Source organism: Carcharhinus amblyrhynchos, chromosome 2 (genome assembly GCF_965287045.1).
Source record: "Carcharhinus amblyrhynchos chromosome 2, sCarAmb.v2.hapA, whole genome shotgun sequence".
NCBI lineage: Eukaryota > Metazoa > Chordata > Chondrichthyes > Carcharhiniformes > Carcharhinidae > Carcharhinus > Carcharhinus amblyrhynchos.
The window spans coordinates 117334103-117354299 of NC_137325.1; the positions used below are offsets into that span (position 1 = coordinate 117334103).

At 44.4% G+C, this 20197-nt stretch overlaps 1 protein-coding gene across 8 annotated transcripts in view; it reads right to left on the minus strand.

Annotated features, from left to right (window-relative positions):
- mpp7a (MAGUK p55 scaffold protein 7a) overlaps positions 1–20197 on the minus strand; it is a 467172-nt gene that overhangs the window by 411173 nt on the left and 35802 nt on the right. Inside the window, exon 2 of one of the 8 annotated variants that reach the window (XM_080211683.1) lies at positions 335–458. The exons of 6 other annotated variants lie outside the window; for them this stretch is intronic. The gene's annotated coding sequence lies outside the window, so the exon portion shown is untranslated. Of the gene's footprint in view, positions 1–334; positions 459–18528; positions 18549–20197 lie in introns of those variants that run through there. One more of the 8 variants, XM_080211700.1, reaches the window with a different exon arrangement.

The following is a 20197-nucleotide window of genomic DNA, read 5'->3' on the forward strand; positions in this document are numbered from 1 at the left end:
CACAGAAAATAACTGAGGCCAAAACGTCGAGTTTTGAAGAAGAAATCACATAGTTCGTGGGGCTAAGAATTTTTTGTTCAAGAGTCCAATGTAAATTTTGGGCCAAGTATTATGGAACTGGGCATCTCATTAACACACAAGTCAAACGTTTTCCAAAAGCACACAGGATTCTGCAGGTCAATGGTATGGCATGATGTAATGAGGTCAATACATTAAAATAAGGGGTGGTCATTTAAGACAGCGTTGAGAAGAAACATTTTGAGGGTTGAGAGTTTTTGGATCTCCCCCTCCCCCTTCCCTTTCTACAATGAGATTCTGATTTACCCTAACTCACCTTGGCTTCATTAACAACCTAGATTCTAGGATTTTGGCGTTGTCTGTTACTCAAGGTTAGAAATCAGTGATAACTGCTTCCAGCCCAATGAAAGCTGGAGCTCAGAGTCATGTGTCTTTACATCCTGAAATAGCAACAGAAAGAAAAACTCAGCACAAAGTTGAAGCAGCAACATTTTGGTTGGTCAAACTGTGACACATTAGGCAGGGTTTTTGACAAACTATCATGTTTCAAAGTCCCTCATCAGTATCTTTGCAGCTGCTTTTAGATGAAAAGCCTGTGGGTTGAAGCAGCTACAGTTAAATTACCTCAGGAAAAGACTTGGAAAATAGAAAGCAGGGTTCCACTCTGATGCCAGGGTTGTCAAATTAGTCAGCTTGTAACAGATTTACGATAAAGAAAAATGCCTTCGGTCCAAAGTATCTGTGCCAACGATAGAAAAAATCATCCAATTACTCTAATGCTATTTTCCAGCACTTGGTCCTTTGCCTTAACATCACAAGTGCACATCTAAATACTTCCCAAGTGCTATGAGGATTTCTGCCTATACCACCCTTTCAGGCTGAGTTCTAGATTCCCACCACCCTTTGGGTGGAAAAATTCTTCACATCCCCTCTCAACTTTTTGCCTCTTATTTTAACGTATGCCCCTATTCAATGGGTGCTATTCAGATTGGCGGTTGGTGACTAGTGGAGTGCCCCAGGGATCGGTGCTGGGGCCTCAGCTATTTACCATTTTATATAGATGATCTGGAGGGAACCGAGTGTATGGTGTCGAAATTTGCTGATGACACCAAGATTGGTGGAACGGCAAATTGTGCGGAGGGTGTGGAAAGTCTGCAGAAGCATCGAGATAGGCTGGGCGAATGGGCCAGGAACTCGCTAATGGAATTTAATGTTGGCAAGTGTGAACTTGTCCACTTTGGTGGGAATAATGGTAGGAAGGACTATTACTTACATGGCGAAAAACTGCAGCATGCGATGGTGCAGAGGGACCTCGGGGTCCTTGTGCATGAGTTGCAAAAACCCAGCCTGCAGGTGGTCAGGAAGGCAAATGGGATGCTGGCCTTCATAGCGAGGGGGATTGAATATAAAAGTAGGGAGGTCTTGCGGCAACTGTACAGGGCACTGGTGAGGCCGCAGCTGGAGTACGGTGTGCAGTTTTGGTCGCCGCACTTACGCAAGGATATTTTGGCCTTGGAGGGAGTGCAGAGGAGGTTTACTAGGCTGATACCGGAGTTGAGGGGGTTGAACTATGAGGAGAGGCTGAATAAACTAGGCTTGTACTCGTTAGAGTTTAGAAGAATGAGGGGAGATCTCTGAGACGTATTAGATGATGAATGGGATGGATAGGATAGAGGTGGAGAGGCTCTTCCCGCTCAGAAAGGACAGTAGGACTAGAGGGCACAGCCTCAAGATAAAGGGGGGGCAGTTTAGAACGGAGTTGAGGAGGAACTTCTTCACTCAAAGGGTGGTGAATCTCTGGAATTCTCTGCCCGTTGAATTGGTGGAGGCTGCCTCACTAAATATATTTAAGACACGGGTATATCGGTTTTTGATAGGCAAGGGGATTAAGGGTTATGGGGAGAAGGCGGGTAAGTGGAACTGAGCCACGACAGATCAGCCATGATCTTATTGAATGGCGGGGCAGGCTCGAAGGGCTAGATGGCCTACTCCTGCTCCTATTTCTTATGTTCTTATGTTCTTAGTCACTGATCCCTCCACCAAGGAGAAAATGTTTCTTCTTGTCTACTCCATCGACGCACCTCAATTTTATACAATTCAATCATGTCCCCCCTCGGTGTCTTGTGTTCCAAGGAAAACGAGCCCAGCCTACCTAATCTCTCATCATAACTTAAATGTTCCATCCCAGGCAGCATCCTGGTAAATCTCCTCTGCACCATTTCTTGTGCTCTCACATGCCTCCCATAACATGGATACTGGAACTACACACAATACTCTAGCTATGTCTCACCAACATTTTATACAGTTCCAACATAACTTTCCTGCTCTTAAATTCGATGCTTTACGAACAAAGGCAAGTGTACCAGATGCCTTCTTACAAAGTACCTACAAATTTGTCTGAGGTAACAAATGTCTGAAATCATCCAAATGAAGAGTGGACAGAAACAAGGAGAAGCTGTGACATAAAATAAGGTAAACAAGCTTCATGAGACAATTAGATCCACAACTTGTTAGTGTCAGATATACCAAAGGAAGTTTAACAATGAATTTCAAAAGAAAACATCTGAAATGAAAAACAGCAGAGAATTCTCTGACCATAAAAAGCTTTTTAACCCAGTGTAGATATATCTAGAGAAAGCTGTTGCTGTTTAAAGTTGATACCCACAAAGAAAGAACTTTTAAACAGTAAATTATTTAGCAGATCTACGCACAGCCATGCAATTCATCCCACGATAAATAGTTGCCCCAGAAAAATCTGAAGCCCTATCCCTGTCTGCCATCGTATTTTGCATGCCAAGAATCTAACGACATATTCAGTTTCGTGTTGAATTACTCCAAATTTAATTAAGAATTAAAATCTAATAGTTGAGCATTTTAAAGCATTAAATTACCAGTTATGCTATTTGTTTCATTTGATTGAAGTTGTTTGATTTTTAAACACAGCCAGTAGAAGGTTAAGCATATTTGATATTTGCTTTAAACTTAAAATGCCAAATATTTATTTTAAGTTAAAATTATTACCAAATAATACTTTTTGTTGCATGTATTTTCAAAAGAATGAGGAGCTTGATCACCAGATTACTTGATTTAGAGTCACAGAATTATACACTGCATAACAGGCCCTTCGGCCCATCAAGTTTGTACCAACACGTGAGAACCACCTAACCCTATTTACCAGCACTTGGCCCACAGCCCTGAATGTTATAATGTGCCAAATGCTCATCCAGGTACTTTTTAAAGGTTGTGAGGCAGCCCGCCTCTACCACCCTCCCAGGCGACACACTCCAGACCATCAGCACCCTCTGGGCAAAAAGATTTTCCCTCGCATCCCCTAAATCACCTGCCCTCACTGTGCCTTTAAGACTGACCCTTCAAGGAAGAAGAATAGCTGCTCCTTACCCACTCTGCCCATATCTCTCAATCTTGTATACCTCAATCACCCCTCTGTCTTCTCTGCTCCAACGAAAACAATCCCAGCTGATGCAACCACTCTGCATAACCTAAGTGTTCCATTCCAGGCAACATCCTGGCGAATCTCCTCTGCACCCCCTCCACTGCAATTTTTTTCCTTCCTATCATGTGGTGACCAGAACTGCACACAATACTCCAGCTGTGGCCTCACTCAAGTTCTATACAACTCCAGCATGACCTCCCTGCTTTTATAATCTCTGCCTCAATTGATAAAAGCTAAGTATCCCATATGCCCATTTTACCACCCCACTAACATGCCCTTCCACTTTGAGATCTATGGGCGAACACACCAAGTTCCCTTTGTTCCTCAAAACTTTTGCATGTCATGCCGTTCATTGAATACTTGCTTGTCAAATCATTCCTCCCAAAGTGTATCAGGGTTACATTCCATCTGCCACATATCTGCCATTTGGCTACCCCATCTATCTATTTGATGCCCAAGACACACAACCTCATTGTTTCCCACCTGGCCAATCATTATGCCATCCACAAACTTACTAATTCTATCCCTCACACAGTCATATACATCATTTATATAAATGACAAATAATTGGGGACCCCGCACAGATCTCTGTGATATGTCACTGAACACAGGCTTCCAGTCATTAAATCGGCCTTCTGTCATCACCCTCTGTCTCCTACAACTCAGCCAATTTTGAAGCCACCTCCTCAAATTACCCTGCATCACACGTGTATTTGCATTCTTTATAAATTTCACACACGACATCTTTGCTGAAATCCACAAAGAATACATAAACTGCACTACTCTCATCGACACACTGATATCTTCTCAAAAAAGTCGATCAAATTTGTTAGCATAGCTTTGTCACAGCAAAGTCATGCCTAACTATCCCTGATCAAACCTTGCTCTGCAAGTCAGGTAGATTCTCTCCTTCAGAATTTTCTCCAATATTTTCCCTCCACTGACTTGGCACTGTTCTGTCTTTCCGAGTTTGTCTCTGCAACCCTTCTTAAATAGCGGAACCATATCAGCTATTCTCCAGTACTCTGATACCTACCCACAGCCAGAGGGGAATTAAAAATTATGGGTCAGAGCCCCTGCAATCTCCTCCCTTGCCTCCCACAACAGCCTACGATGCAATTCATCCGGACATGGAGATTTGTCCGATTCAAAGCCTGCCAACAACTCCAATACCATGTCCACTACCTTGTCAATATGTCAATTTTTTCAAGAGCCTCACAATATCTCTCCACATGGCGTATCTTCATCTTCATTCTTTTGGATTAAGATGGATGTGAAGTTATTCATTCAACATACTACCAATGTCCTCAGGCTCCACCTCTACATTTCCTTCTTGGTCCCTGTTCCTTCCTTGTTTATCCTCTTCCCATTGATTTACTTACAGAATATCTTGGGATTTTCCTTGAATATTACTTATCATCCATGATTGCAAGGGCTTGTTACTCCTCGTCAACGCCCTAAAGGGAATATGCCAGGACTGTACCCTCCCCATTTCCTTTTTGAATGCCCCCCCACTGTTCTTGTGTACATTTCCCCACAAGTAGCTGTTCCCAGTCTACTGTGGCTAGGTCCTACCTTATAAAATTGGGTGTCTCCAATCCAAAACTCTTTTTTTGCAGCTTGGAGACAGGCTTAAATTGATTAACTATCACTAAAATGAGCTCCATCACAACATCAACCACCATCATGCTTCATTCATGGGGATGGCATGGTGGCACAGTAGTTAGCACAGCTGCCTCAGCGCCAGGGATCCAGACTCGATTCCCAGCTTGGGTCACAGTCTACATGGAGTTTGTATGTTCTTCCAGTGTCTTCGTGGGTTTCCTCCAGGTATTCTCGTTTCCTTCCACAGTCCGAAAAACATGTTGGTTAGGTGCATTTGCCATGCTAAATTCTCTGCGTACCCAAACGGGCACCCAATTGTGGCAACTGGGGGATTTTCACAGTAACTTCATTGCAGTGTTAACGTAAGCCTACTTGCGATACTAATAAATAAACTTTTCCAGAATTAGGTCCAGCACTGTGCCATCTTTTGTTGGATCTCAACATACTGACCTAAAAATTTCTCTTGTATGCATTTCAAGAAACCCACTCTGTCCCAGCCGTTAAACACCAGCTCTATCCAAATTCATGTTGGGAAAGTTGTCAATTGTGCACATATTTGCTCCTCAATTTCTCACTGACTATCTGGCGATCATTGGAGCAACAGATGTGTCGAGTATAGGGCTAACGGGAGGACTTTGAATAGTGTGGATGAACAGAGGGATCTAGGTGTGTGTGTACATAGATCCCTGAAAGTTGGGAATCAAGTAGATAAGGTTGTCAAGAAGGCATACGGTGTCTTGGCGTTTATTGGTAGGGGGATTGAATTTAGGAGTCGCAGCGTCATGTTGCAACTGTACACTACTCTAGTGCGGCCGCACTTGGAGTACTGTGTGCAGTTCTGGTCCCCGCATTACAAGAAGGATGTGGAGGCGTTGGAGAGGGTGCAGAGGAGGTTTACTAGGATGTTGCCTGGTATGGTGGGGAGGTCCTATGAGGAGAGACTGAGGGATCTAGGGTTGTTTTCGTTGGGAAGAAGGCGGCTAAGAGGGGATCTTATTGAAACATATAAGATGATTAGGGGTTTAGATAGGGTGGATAGTGATAGCCTTTTTCCTCGGATGGAGAAAGCTAGCACGAGGGGGCATGACTTTAAATTAAGGGGGGGTAGCTACAGGACGGATGTCAGGGGTAGGTTCTTTACCCAGCGGGTGGTGAGGGATTGGAATGCCCTGCCTGCTGCAGTTGTAGATGCGTCTAGTTTGGGGGCGTTTAAGAGATCTCTGGATAGGTTTATGGACGAAAAGGGATTGGTATAGGCTAGTGGGTCATTGTTTTTGTAACTGGTCGGCGCAACATCGTGGGCCGAAGGGCCTGTTCTGCGCTGTAATGTTCTATGTTCTATGTTCTATGTTCTATCTATAATAAACACCTAACAACATGGATGCCCTTTTTTATTCTTAAGCTCTATCCACAGTTTCATTCGATGCCCACTCCAAGATATCTCCTCACTGAAGTAATGGACTCCTTAACTAATAATGCAATGCCTCCTCCTCTTTTACCCCCCTCCTCTGTCTCGCCTGAAGATTCTATATCCCGGAATGCTGAGTTGTCAATCCTGCCGTTCCCTCAACTGCTTCTCTGTGATGGTGACTATATCATAATTCCACATGCCAATCTTGGCCCTTAACTCATCCATTTTGCCTGTAATACTCCTAGCATTAAAGCAAAGTCCATCCAGCCTCGCCTTACTCCCTTAAATTTGTTACAGCTATACTCCCTTTGGCTTGATCATTTTACTATTATATGCTGTGACCTGCTAACAGTCTGCGTCCACTTCCTTGCCGAATTAGTTTAAACGCCTCCCAATAGAACCAGCAAACACACCCTCAAGGATGCTAATCCCATTCAATAAGAAGTCACACAACATCAGGTTAAAGTCCAACAGATTTATCTGGTCGCGCGAGCTTTTGGAATGCTGCCTTTTCATCAGATGAGTCGAGGATTAGGTTCATAAACAGGACATATATCGACACAGACTCAATTTACAAGATAAGGGTTGGAATGTGAGTCTTAACAGGTAATCAAGTCTTTACAGGTGCAAACAATGCAAGCGGAGAGAGGGTTAAGCACAGGTTAAAGAGATGTTAATGGTCTCAACCCAGGACAGTTAGTGAAATTTTGCAAGCCCAGGCAAATTGTGGTGGTTACAAATAGTCTGAAATGAACCCAAGATCCCAGTTGAGGCCGTCCTCATGTGTGTGGAACTTGACTATCAGTTTCTGCTTGCTGATTCTGTATTGTCATGTCTTGAAGGCCATCTTGGAGAATGCTAACCCAAAAGAGCAGAGGCTGAATGTCCTTGACAGTTCCCCGATAGAAAGGGAACACTTCTGCCTGGTGATTATTGAGCGGTGTCCATTCAACCATTGTCATAGCATCTGCATAGTCTCGCCGATGTACCATGCTCAGGACATTCTTTCCTGCAACGTATCAGATAGACAATGTTGGCCGAGTTGCACGAGTATGTACCGTGTACCTGATGGATGGCGTTCTCATGTAAGATAATGGCATCCGTGTCGACAATCTGGAATGACTTGCAGAGGTTGCTGCGGCAGGGTTGTATGGTGTTGTGGTCATTGTTCTCTTGAAGGCTGGGTAGTTTGCTATGTACAATAGTCTGTTGGAGGTTGCACTGTTGAGGTTGAGGTTGTTTGAAGGCAAGTAGTGGGGTATGAGGATGGCCTTGGTGAGATGTTTGTCTTCATCAATGACGTGTTGAAGTCTCTGGGGAAGATGTCGTAGCTTCTCCGCTCCAGGGAAGTACTGGACAGCAAAGGGTACTCTGTCCATTGTGTCCCATGTTTGTCTTCTGAGGAAGTCGGTGTGGTTTTTCACTATGGCGTGCCAGGACTGTTGTTCGACGAGACGAGCGCCACATCCTGTTCTTACGAGGATGTCTTTCAGCGTCTCTAAGTGTCTGTTGCGACCCTCCTCATCTGAAGAGATCCTGTGTAAACGGAGGGCTTGTCCATAGGGGATAGGTTCTTTAACGTGCTTAGGGTGGAAGCTGGAGAAGTGGAACATCATGAGGTTATCCATGGGCCTGCAGTACAGTGAAGTGTTGAGGTGACCGTCCTTGATGGAGATGTGTGCATCCAAGAATGCAACCGATAATGCGGAGTTGTCCATGATGAATCTGATAATGGGATGGAACTTGTTGATGTCATCATTTAGTTACTTCAAATGATTGTTCACCATGAGTCCAAAGAAAGAAAATGTCATCAATGTATCTAGTGTATAGCTGTGTGGTGAAGAGGCCTTGTTCAAACCTGTGCTTGAAGATATTGGCATAGTAAAGTGCGAATTTGGTCCCCATGGTTGTTCCATGTGTCTGGATGAAGAACTGGTTGTTGAAGGTGAAAACGCTGTGGTCCAGGATAAGTTGTAGTTCCCACTGTGGTTCAGATGTAGACCTCCTCAAAGATAATGAGATGAGATTTCCAAGAACACAGTGATTTCTTTTGTTCTGGGGTCACGGACAACTACCTTGATGATCTTTGTTTGGCTTTTCTTTTATAAATAGCCATGAGGATATCTATATATATTTTGTAAAAAAAGGTCTTAGTCTCAAGGGAAAATTATTGAAAAGTTCTTGCATGATACAAAAATTGGAAGCAAGCCACAAACTGGTCAGAGGGACAAAAAAATGGTAATGGAATTGAATTTGCAAATCTGCATTTGGACAATAGAAATAAGAGAAAAGAGAAAATGTAACAAATGAAAGATTTTGAAGGTTAAAAGTTCAGAGGACTATTGGATTACTTAGAACATAGAACACTACAGCACAAACAGGCCCTTCGGCCCACAAGTTGCGCCGATCACATCTATACCTACTAAGCCATAGACCTATCTATAACCCCCAATCCCATTGGATCCCACATACTCATCCAGAAGTCTTTTAAAAAGACCCCAGCGAGTTCGCCTCTACCATCACCATTATGGGGACGGATAGGAGAGTTGGAGGTAAGGGTAGGGACTCTGGGCTGGTGTGTTGCCTACCAGGGGCTGGGGTCCAGGATGTATCGGACAGAGTATTCAGGACTCTTAGGGGAGAGGGAGATCAACCCCAAGTTATAGTTCATGTGGGGACACATGACATAGAGAGATTAAGGGAAGGGGATATTAAGCAAAGATTTATGGAGTTGGGGTGGAAACTAAAGGCGAAGTCAGAAAGAGTAGTTATATCTGGACTCTTGCCTGTGCCACGGGATAGTTTAGAGAGGAATAGGGAGAGGGAAAGTTTGAACTCGTGGCTGAGGGGATGGTGCAGGAGGGAGGGGTTCAGGTACTTGAGCAATTGGGGCTCATTCTGGGGAAGGTGGGACCTCTATAAGAGGGATGGTCTACACCGGAACCAGAGGGGAATCAATATCCTGGGGGGTAAATTTGCAAAAGCGATGCAGGAAGGTTTAAACTGATTCGGAGGGGGGGAGGGATAGTGAGGAAAGGGGGTGAAAGTGAGGGGGGCATAGTTGGGGAATGCAAGGCACGGCATAGTGGGGGTGGGGCGGAGCAGGGTTTGAAATGCGTGTACTTTAATGCGAGGAGTATTCGCAATAAAGTGGATGAACTTGCAGCGTGGATCAGTACCTGGGATTTTGATGTTGTGGCCATTTCTGAGACATGGATAGAGCAGGGTCAGGAATGGATGTTGCAGGTTCCAGGGTACAAATGCTTTAGTCGGAGTAGAGAAGAAGGTAGAAGGGGGGGTGGGGTAGCATTGCTAGTCAAGGACTGTATCACAGTGTCGGAGAGAAAGTTTGATGAGGACTTGTCAGTTGAGGTAGTATGGGCGGAGATTAGAAATAGGAGAGGAGAGGTCACCCTGTTGGGAGTCTTTTATAGACCTCCTAAAAGTTCTAGAGAGGTTGAGGAAAGGATTGCGGAGACAATCCTGGTTAGGAGTGAAAGTAATAGGGTAATTGTTATGGGGGACTTTAACTTTACGAATATTGATTGGAGTTGCTATAGTTCTAGCTCGCTAGAGGGGTCAGTGTTTGTACAAAGCGTGCAGGAAGGTTTTTTGTCTCAGTATGTAGACAGGCCAACTAGAGGTGAGGCTATATTGGATTTGGTGCTGGGAAATGAGCCAGACCAGGTGCTAGACTTGGAAGTTGGTGTGCATTTTGGTGATAGTGACCACAATTCGGTTACGTTCACCTTAGTGATGGGAAGAGATAGGCATGAACCTCGGGTCAGCAATTTTAGCTGGGGTAAGGGCGATTATGAGGCTATCAGGAGTGAATTAGGAAGCATGGATTGGATTAGGGGATTACAGGGACTGGGAACGTCTGAAATGTGGAGTTTTTTCAAGGAGCAGCTACTGCGAGTCCTTGATAGGTATGTCCCTGTCAGGCATGGTGGATTTGGTAGATCTAGGGAACCGTGGTGCACTAAAAGAGTTGAGTCGATGGTTAAAAAGAAAAAGGAGGCTTATGTTCGGATGAGATTGGAGGGCTCAGATAGTGCACTAGAAAGCTTTAGATTGGCTAGGAGGGAGTTGAAGAGTGAGTTGAGAAGGGCTAAAAGAGGACATGAGAAGACTTTGGCTGATAGGATTAAGGAGAATCCTAAGGCGTTCTATAGGTATGTCAAGAACAGAAGGTTGGTCAGGGCAAGATTAGGGCCAGTTACAGACAGCAGGGGGAAGTTGTGTGTGGAACCGGAGGAGATTGGAGAAGTATTGAACCAATATTTCTCTTCGGTGTTCACGCAGGGGGACATGAACATAGCTGAGGAGGACATTGGGTTGCAGGGGTGTAAAATAGACAGTATTACGGTTGATAAAGGGGATGTGCTGGAAATTCTTGAGGGGCTGAAAATAGATAAATCCCCTGGTCCGGATGGGATCTACCCTAGGATTCTCTGGGAGGCTAGAGAGGTGATTGCAGAGCCTCTGGCTCAGATCTTCAGGTCGTCATTGGTCTCTGGTGTAGTCCCGGAGGATTGGAGGATAGCGAATGTTGTCCCATTGTTTAAGAAGGGGAACAGAGACTTTGCCGGGAATTATAGACCGGTGAGTCTTACTTCTGTTGTGGGCAAGGTTTTAGAAAAAATTATTAGGGATAGGATTTATAGTTATTTGGAGTGTAATGAATTGATTAGAAATAGTCAGCATGGTTTTGTAGTGGGTAGGTCGTGCCTTACTAACCTTATTGAGTTTTTTGAGAAGGTGACCAAAGAGGTGGATGGGGGCAAGGCAGTTGACGTGGTATACATGGATTTTAGTAAGGCGTTCGATAAGGTTCACCATGGTAGGCTTCTGCAGAAAATGCAGATGTATGGGATTGTGGGTAATCTAGGAAGTTGGATCAGGAATTGGCTATCAGATAGGAGACAGAGGGTGGTGGTGGATGGTAAATATTCATCATGGAGTACAGTTACGAGTGGTGTGCCTCAGGGATCTGTTTTGGGGCCACTGTTGTTTGTAATTTTTATTAATGATCTGGATGAGGGTATAGTTGGGTGGATTAGTAAATTTGCTGATGACACCAAAGTTGGAGGTGTGGTAGATTGTGAGGAAGGGTGTCATAGTCTGCAGGGAGACTTAGATATGTTGCAGAGCTGGGCCGAGAGGTGGCGGATGGAATTTAATGCGGAGAAGTGTGAGGTAATTCACTTTGGTAGGAGCAACAGATGTGTCGAGTATAGGGCTAACGGGAGGACTTTGAATAGTGTGGATGAACAGAGGGATCTAGGTGTGTGTGTACATAGATCCCTGAAAGTTGGGAATCAAGTAGATAAGGTTGTTAAGAAGGCGTACGGTGTCTTGGCGTTTATTGGTAGGGGGATTGAATTTAGGAGTCGCAGTGTAATGTTGCAACTGTACACTACTCTAGTGCGGCCGCACTTGGAGTACTGTGTGCAGTTCTGGTCCCCGCATTACAAGAAGGATGTGGAGGCGTTGGAGAGGGTGCAGAGGAGGTTTACCAGGATGTTGCCTGGTATGGTGGGGAGGTCCTATGAGGAGAGACTGAGGGATTTAGGGTTGTTTTCGTTGGAAAGAAGGCGGCTAAGAGGGGATCTTATTGAAACATATAAGATGATTAGAGGTTTAGATAGGGTGGATAGTGATAGCCTTTTTCCTCGGATGGAGAAAGCTAGCACGAGGGGGCATGGCTTTAAATTAAGGGGGGGTAGCTACAGGACGGATGTCAGGGGTAGGTTCTTTACCCAGCGGGTGGTGAGGGATTGGAATGCCCTGCCTGCTGCAGTTGTAAATGCGTCTAGTTTGGGGGTGTTTAAGAGATCTCTGGATAGGTTTATGGACGAAAAGGGATTGGTATAGGCTAGTGGGTCATTGTTTTTGTAACTGGTCGGCGCAACATCGTGGGCCGAAGGGCCTGTTCTGCGCTGTAATGTTCTATGTTCTATGTTCTATGTATCACCGACGGCAGCCGATTCCATTCACTCACCACCCTCTGAGTGAAAAACTTACCCCTAACATTTCCTCTGTACTTGCTTCCCTGCACCTTAAATCTGTGTCCTCTCGTAGCGACCATTTCAGCCCTGGGAAATAGCCTCCGAAATTCCACCCTACCTATTCCTCTCAACATCTTATAAACCTCTATCAGTTCGCCTCTCAACCTTCGTCTCTCCAGGGAGAACAGTCCCAGCTCCCTCAACCTATCTTCATAAGGCATGCCTCCCAATCCAGGCAACATCCTTGTAAATCTCCTCTGCACCCTCTCAATAGCTTCCACGTCCTTCCGATAGTGAGGCCACCAGAACTGCACACAGTACTCCAAGTGGGGTCTGACAAGGGTCCTATAAAGTTGCAGCATTACCTCCCGACTCCTAAACTCAATCCCTCGATTAATGAAGGCCAGTACACCATACGCCTTCTTAACCACATCCTCCACCTGCGAGGCCGATTTAAGAGTCCTATGGACCCGGACCCCAAGATCCTTCTGCTCTTCAACACAGCTGAGACTCCTACCCTTGATATTGTATTCCTTCATCCCACTGGTCCTGCCAAAATGGATCACTACACATTTATCTGCGTTGAAATCCATCTGCCACTTCTCCGCCCAGTCTTGCATCCTATCTATGTCCCGCTGCAACTTCTGACATCACTCCAGACCATCCGCAACACCACCAACCTATGTATCGTCGGTGAACTTGCTAACCCATCCCTCCACTTCCTCATCCAGGTCATTTATGAAAATGACAAACAGCAAGGTCCTAGAACAGATCCCTGGGGCACTCGACTGGTGACTGACCTCCATGAAGAAAAAGACCCATCCACAACCACTCTCTGCCTTCTGCAGGCAAGCCGGTTCTGGATCCACAAGGCCAAAGCCCCTTGGATCCCATGCCCTCTCACCTTCTCAAGAAGTCTTGCATGGGGGACCTTATCAAACGCCTTGCTGAAGTCCATGTAAACCACGTCTACAGCTCTTCCTTCGTCAATGTGTTCAGTCACATTCACAAAGAACTCAACAAGGCTCGTAAGGCACAATCTGCCCTTGACAAAACCATGTTGACTATTTCTGATCATTCTAAACTTCTCCAAATGCTCATATATCTTGTCCCTCAGAAGCCTCTCCATCAGCTTACCAACCACTGAGGTCAGACTCACCGGTCGGTAATTTCCCAGGCTATCCCTGTTCCCTTTCTTGAAAATAGGAACCACATCCGCAATCCTCCAAAACCTCTCCCGTCTCCATCGATGACGCAAAGATCATCGCCAGGGGCTCTGCAATCACTTCCCTCACCTCCCACAGTAACCTGGGGTACATCCCATCCGGTCCCGGTGACTTGTCTATCTTGATAGGGTTTAAAAGTTCTAACACATCCTCTTCCTTAACATCCACATACTCAATCTTTTCAGACTGCCACAAACCTGTAGTACGACCTCCCAGATCACTTTCCACTGTGAATACTGAGGCAAAGTACTCATTAAGTACCTCTGCCATTTCTTCCGGTTCCACATAGACATTTCCCCCTTCACCTTTTATAGGTCCTATCCCTTCTCTTCTCATCCTTTTACTTTTCACAAATTTGTAGAAGGCCTTGGGATTCTCCTTAATCTTACCTGCCAAGGCCTCTCATGACCCCTTCTGGCTCTCCTAATTTCCTTTTTCAGCTCCTTTCTACAAGCCTTATACCCTTCTAGATCCTTAACATCTCCTAGCTCTCTGAACCTTTTATACACCTTTCTTTTCTTCCTGACCAGGTTCACCACAACCTTCGTGCACCACGGTTCCCACGACCTACCAAAACCTCCTTGTCTCATCGGAACGTTATCGTGCAGAGCTCCAGTCAAACATTCCTTGAATATCCGCCACCTTCCTTCTGTACTTTTCCCCAAGAATGCCTCCTTCCAGTTTATTCATCCAATTATCTGCCTGATGTCTTCATATTTCCCCTTACTCCAGACAAACACCTTCCTAGCCTGCCTGATCCTATCTCTTTCCAATGCTACCGTGAAGGAGATAGAATTATGATCTCCATCCCCAAGATGCTCTCCTACCGAGAGATCCGACACCTGTCCTGGTTCATTAGCCAGCACCAGGTCAAGTACAGCCTCTCCTCTCATAGGCTTATCCACGTACTGCGTCAGGAAACCCTCCTGAACACACCTAACAAACTCCTCCCCATCCAAACCCCTTACCCTTGGGATATTCCAGTCGATGTCTGGGAAATCAAAGTCTCCCATCATGACAACTCTTATTTCTACATCTCTCTAGGATCTGTTTCCCTATCTGCACCTCAACTTCCCTGTCACTATTGGGCGGCCTATAGAAAACACCCAGCAAAGTTATCGACCCTTTGCTGTTCCTAACTTCCACCCACAGAGACTCTGTAGACAGTCCCTCCACGGCATCCTCCTTCTCTGCAGCCACGACACTATCCCTGATCAAAGTGCCACTCCACCACCTCTTTTGCCCCCAACCCTGTCCTTCCTGAAGCATCTGAATCCTGGCACCTGAAGTACCCAGTCCTGTCCCTGAGATATCCAAGTCTCTGTAATGGCCACCACATCACATTCCCAAGCAGCAATCCACACCCTAAGCTCATCTACCTTATTTACTACACTCCTGGCGTTAAAATAGACACACCTCAGCCCCTCAGTCTGGACATTTCTCTTCTCCACCATCCGTCTAACCTCCTTCTCATAACATCTACAGGCCTTCCCTACCCAGGAGCTAACCTCCTCGGTCTCAGTCTCCTCATCTCTGTTCCCTCCCCCCAACCTTTCTAGTTTAAAGTCCCCCCAGTAGCCCTAGCCAGTCTTCCCGCCAAGATATTGGTCCCCCTGGGATTCAAGTGCCACCCGTCTTTACTGTACAGGTCACACCTGCCCCTAAAGAGGTCCCAGTGATCCAGGAACCGGAATCCCTGCCCCCTGCTCCAGTCCCTCAGCCACGCATTTACCCTCCACCTCATTCCATTCCTGCTCTCATTCTCCCGCGGTGCAGGCAGCAATCCTGAGATTACTACCATCGCATTCCTCTTTCTCAGCTGCCTACCCAGTTCCCTATAATCCCTTTTCATGACTGCTTCCCTCTTCCTGCCTATGTCAGCAGTACCTATATGTTCCTCACCCTCCCCTTTCAGGATGTCTGGGACGCGTCCAGAGACATCCCGGATCCCAGCACCAGGGAGACAAACCACCATCCGCGACTCCCGTCTGCATCCGCAAAAACGCCTGTCTGATCCCCTCACTATGGAGTCCCCTATTCGTACTGCCTTGCTGCTCTCTTAGTTTTTTGAAGTACTGGCTCAGCTCCAGAGAGCTGGCCACTGCTGCCTCTCTCAGATGATCACTTGTCCAAGATTCATGAAGATAGCAGAGGAGGGAGATAAACAGTGGTCAGTAAGTATTTCAGGATACATCCCATTATTGATCAAGGTCTGGACTACAAAAGGCAGCAAGTCATGCTAAAACTGCATAAAACACTGACCTGAATTCTACTTACAATTTTGGACAATGCAGCAAAGAATATGATTACACTAAGGATTCACAGGAGCTGAAGATTATTAATTTTGAAATTTATTCATCCAAGAGTTATACGTGGTGCTATCTAGACATTTATTGCCCATCCCTAACTGCCCTTGAGAAGGTGGTGGTGAGCTGTCTTCTTGAACTATTGCAGTCCATGTGGTGTAGCTTCAGCAAGAACGTTGTCAAAAGTGGGAAATTTTAGATGAGAAACTGATAGAAAGGCTGGGATTGCTTGTTTGGAACAGAGAAGACCAAGAAGGATTTTGTTGAGATGTTTAAAATGATTAGGGACTGAGATAAAGTAGATAGGAAGACCAATTTCTGCAGCAGATTTGTCAATATCCTGGGGCACAGATCTAAAGCAACTGGTAGAAGGATTACTGGAGAGCTGAGCAGCAATTTTCTCATGCAAAAGTTGGTGGGAGTTTGCATCACATTGCTTGAAAAAGGGTAAAAGCCTCAATGCATTTAGGAAACATGGATGATATGCTCTTGAAATTCTATGAGCTACAGGGAGACCAAGATCTGGCAGTGGGAGCAGGCTGGCTAGTTCTTTAGTGCCTTGTACGACACTGAAGGGTTGAATGGCCTCCATCTGTCTATTTCATTTTTCCTTTTAGTTCAGATGCTTTAATCCAGTTCTTCGGCTGCAAGTGCCAATACCTCAAAGTTCCTCCTGTAACATAATCAGCAATATAATGTGAGGTAGCACATTTTGACAGAAAAACTAGTGAGGAAACTTAATACTCGAAAAGTACAAGTCTAGGTAGGGTAGTGGAATGAAAGAATTTTGCAATACAAATATATCAATCACCATAGATTTGACCGTGTCCATTAAAAAAAGCAAACCATACGGTTGGCTTTATTTTCAAATCGACAGAATGGAAAAAAGTGAGAAATTATGCTCAGCCTGTATTGAAACACACCGCACAAATGTTACATCAGCGCACAGTATTGGTTATATTTTGTAGAAAGGCTGTAGAGACATTGTAAAGATTTTAGGGAAGATTTACGAGGTAATACCAGAAATGTGTGAATATACAGATCAGAAAAGGATTGATAGGCTGACTCTCTTTCCTCTTAAGAAAAAGGTTTAGGGTTGACTGAATAGAGATCTTTAAAGAAACAAGTTTTCTGAGTGTGGGTGGATATAAAGACAATGTTTCTTCTTACAGGAAGGGTGCAATGAGAGGCAAACTACAGAAGATATTCATCAAGAATTCCAATCGGAAATTCCGAATAAACTGGTTGTTACCAGAGGGAATGGTTGAAGTAAATAATATAGATGCATCAAGGGGAAGCTGGACAAGCATTTGCTAGAGAAGGAATTAGATAGTTACAATGGTAGATTTAGATGAGAAAAGATGGTAGGAAGCTTGAATGGAACATATGCACACAGCTCATGACCAGTCTAGCCTGTCTCTGACAAATTCCAATGTAATCAATGTTTTGTGTTGATCCATTATCACCTCCTCCAAACTATGCTCTGTACCTCTAGCTGTTCATACATCCATCCAATTAGATCCAACTAACTTGACTTACTGCAGCAGTATACTGTGCTGTTGGTTTCAATGAGCCATCCATCATTAGATTGTATCCAGTTCCAAGACCTCTGTGACTATTTAATTTATATTTCCACATTTCCATTTCCTTTCCTGAATGTCATTACCGTGCATTTGTCTGACAACAGTTTTGTTCATTTCCCAAGTTCCAAAAAAATGTATATACACTTTCAAATCACGGAGCGATAGATTACATTTAACAAAGGCTTCATGTGAGTAAACCAGCTGCATTAACCACTTTTCCCAAACAGCGAATTCACAGTACAATATCATCTCAATGACTTGGAGGAGTTACAATAAGCAAAGTTAACTGGTGGTTTGTTTTGTACATTTCCAACCACTTTACAAGCAGATTCAAGCCATTCTGAAGCAGCAACCAGGACACTTTGCAAATGAAATTTCTTTACACATAAAATTCACAGCTGTGCAGTTATGTAACAGACAATAGCCTCCTTGAAGTGAACCTCATTATTACTAAAATAAAGTACAAGTCTGGGTTGGTGCAACCGGGAGAGTTATTTGTTAGCTAACTGTCCTCATGTTAGGATTCAATTCAAGTTTCAAATTAAACCTGTGGAGAGCAGACCAATATTGGTTAGCAGAACTGATAGTCTTACCATTAAAAGGTTATAATTTTCAATTTGTAAAATTAAACATTCAAGCTAAGTTTGCAATTTGTATCAGTTTCGCTGATCGGAAATGTCAATCCCAAGAGTCCCTGATGTTGACTGCTCTCCATGTGCAAGACTGCACAATTTCAACCACAATCAACTTCAACATCTTTGCAAATTCAATTCTGCATTGGTACTCCAACAGTGTTGTGCCAGCAAATGACAGGCCTTAGTTCACATGAGAAACTTCACTAGAGAGAATTTTCCATTTGTTCATATACCGTACTGTGCTAGCTCCAATAGTCGCAGTGAATAAATTCATCTTACCTTTTATTCCACGCCTCCCTAATCAACAGTCAACACAAATTTAAGGTTTCTTCTAGGTCACTCTTCCACACACCCCTGAAGCCAACAGAGGTTGAGAGTTTGATTTTAAATAAGATAACACAATTGTGTTGTGGAGCTAGAATGAGGAATTGCAATTAGACCTCTAGTGCACTCGTGATAAAGCAACAGGAGATATGAAGTAAAACTATTAATCGACAAAAATCAGTAATTAAACAGCAAAGAATCAAGCGAAGGAAGAAAGAATCAAAATCAGAAGAATACATCATTCAAAATACACTCCCAAAATAGGACCAAGAAAAGGAATTGAAGACCCGAAAGAAAAAGAGAAGAGAAATTCTCGGTCTCTATTGACATTTAATGTCTGGCAACAAAATATTGCTAATTCTTGCTATAAGGTTTGCCAGAAAGAAAAATAACTTGACGAAATTTCACTGGGGATTCAGAAAGAATACAAATATGCTCTGTGTGCACACTAAAAGGAAGAAAAACGATTAGTAAAACAGGACAATATAGAAGTGTTGACTATATAATCAATACAAAAGCAGGCATCTTCTGCAAAGCTGATTTTCAGTATCAAGGAAACAAACGGAAATGACACAGAAACTTAATGTTCTGTTGTCCAGCAAACTAGCTACCTGAGATTTAGGGATCAAAAAACACACACTTAGAAATTAGATTTGGAAGCTAATTATAGAACAATGTCTGCAGAGAGGCCAAAAGGCAAACTTCAACTGGACAACGAGTGCAAATTGACAGTCAAGATGGACCATTGTTAAATGGTACTCAGTTGACAGTCCTAGAACATAGGACTTGTACTGTATTGTACTGTTCTTCTGCCCTCGACGTTGTGCCGAGCTCTGTCCAAACCCAAAATCCAGCTATCCCACTCCCTATCATTCTGGTGTGCTCCACGTACCTATCCAATAACCGCCTGAAAGTTCCTAAAGTGTCCAACTCCACTATCACAGCAGGCAGTGCATTCCACATGGCAACCACTCAGTGAAGAATCTACCTCAGACATCCCTCTCATATCTCCCACCATTAACCTTGTAGTTATGTCCCCTAGTAACAGCTACATCCACCCGACGAAATTGTCACTGCACGCCCACTCTATCTATCCCCTTCATCATCTTATAAACCTCTATTAAGTTGCCTCTCATCCTCCTCTGCTCTAAAAAGAAACACCCCAGCTCCCTCAACCTTTCCTCATAAGACCTACCCTCCAAACCAGTCAGCATCCTGGTAAATCTCCTCGGCACTCTCTCCAATGCTTCCACATCCTTCTTGTAGTGAGGTGACCAGAACTGCACGCAATATTCCAAACATGGTCTCACCGAGGTCCAGTATTGTTGCAGCATAACCCACGGCTCTTAAACTCAAACCCTCTGTTAATAAACACTAACACACTATAAGCCTTCTTCACGGTTCTATCCACTGGAGTGGCAACCTTCAGAGATGTGTGGATATTAGCCCCAAGATCTCTCTGCTCCTCCACATTCCTCAGAACCCTGCCGTTGACCCTGTAATCCGCATTCAAATTTATCCTACCAAAATGAATCACCTTGCACTTATCAGGGTTAATCTCCATCTGCCCCTTTTTGGCCCAGCTCTGCATCCTATCAATGTCCCTTTGCAGCCTGTAAGAGCC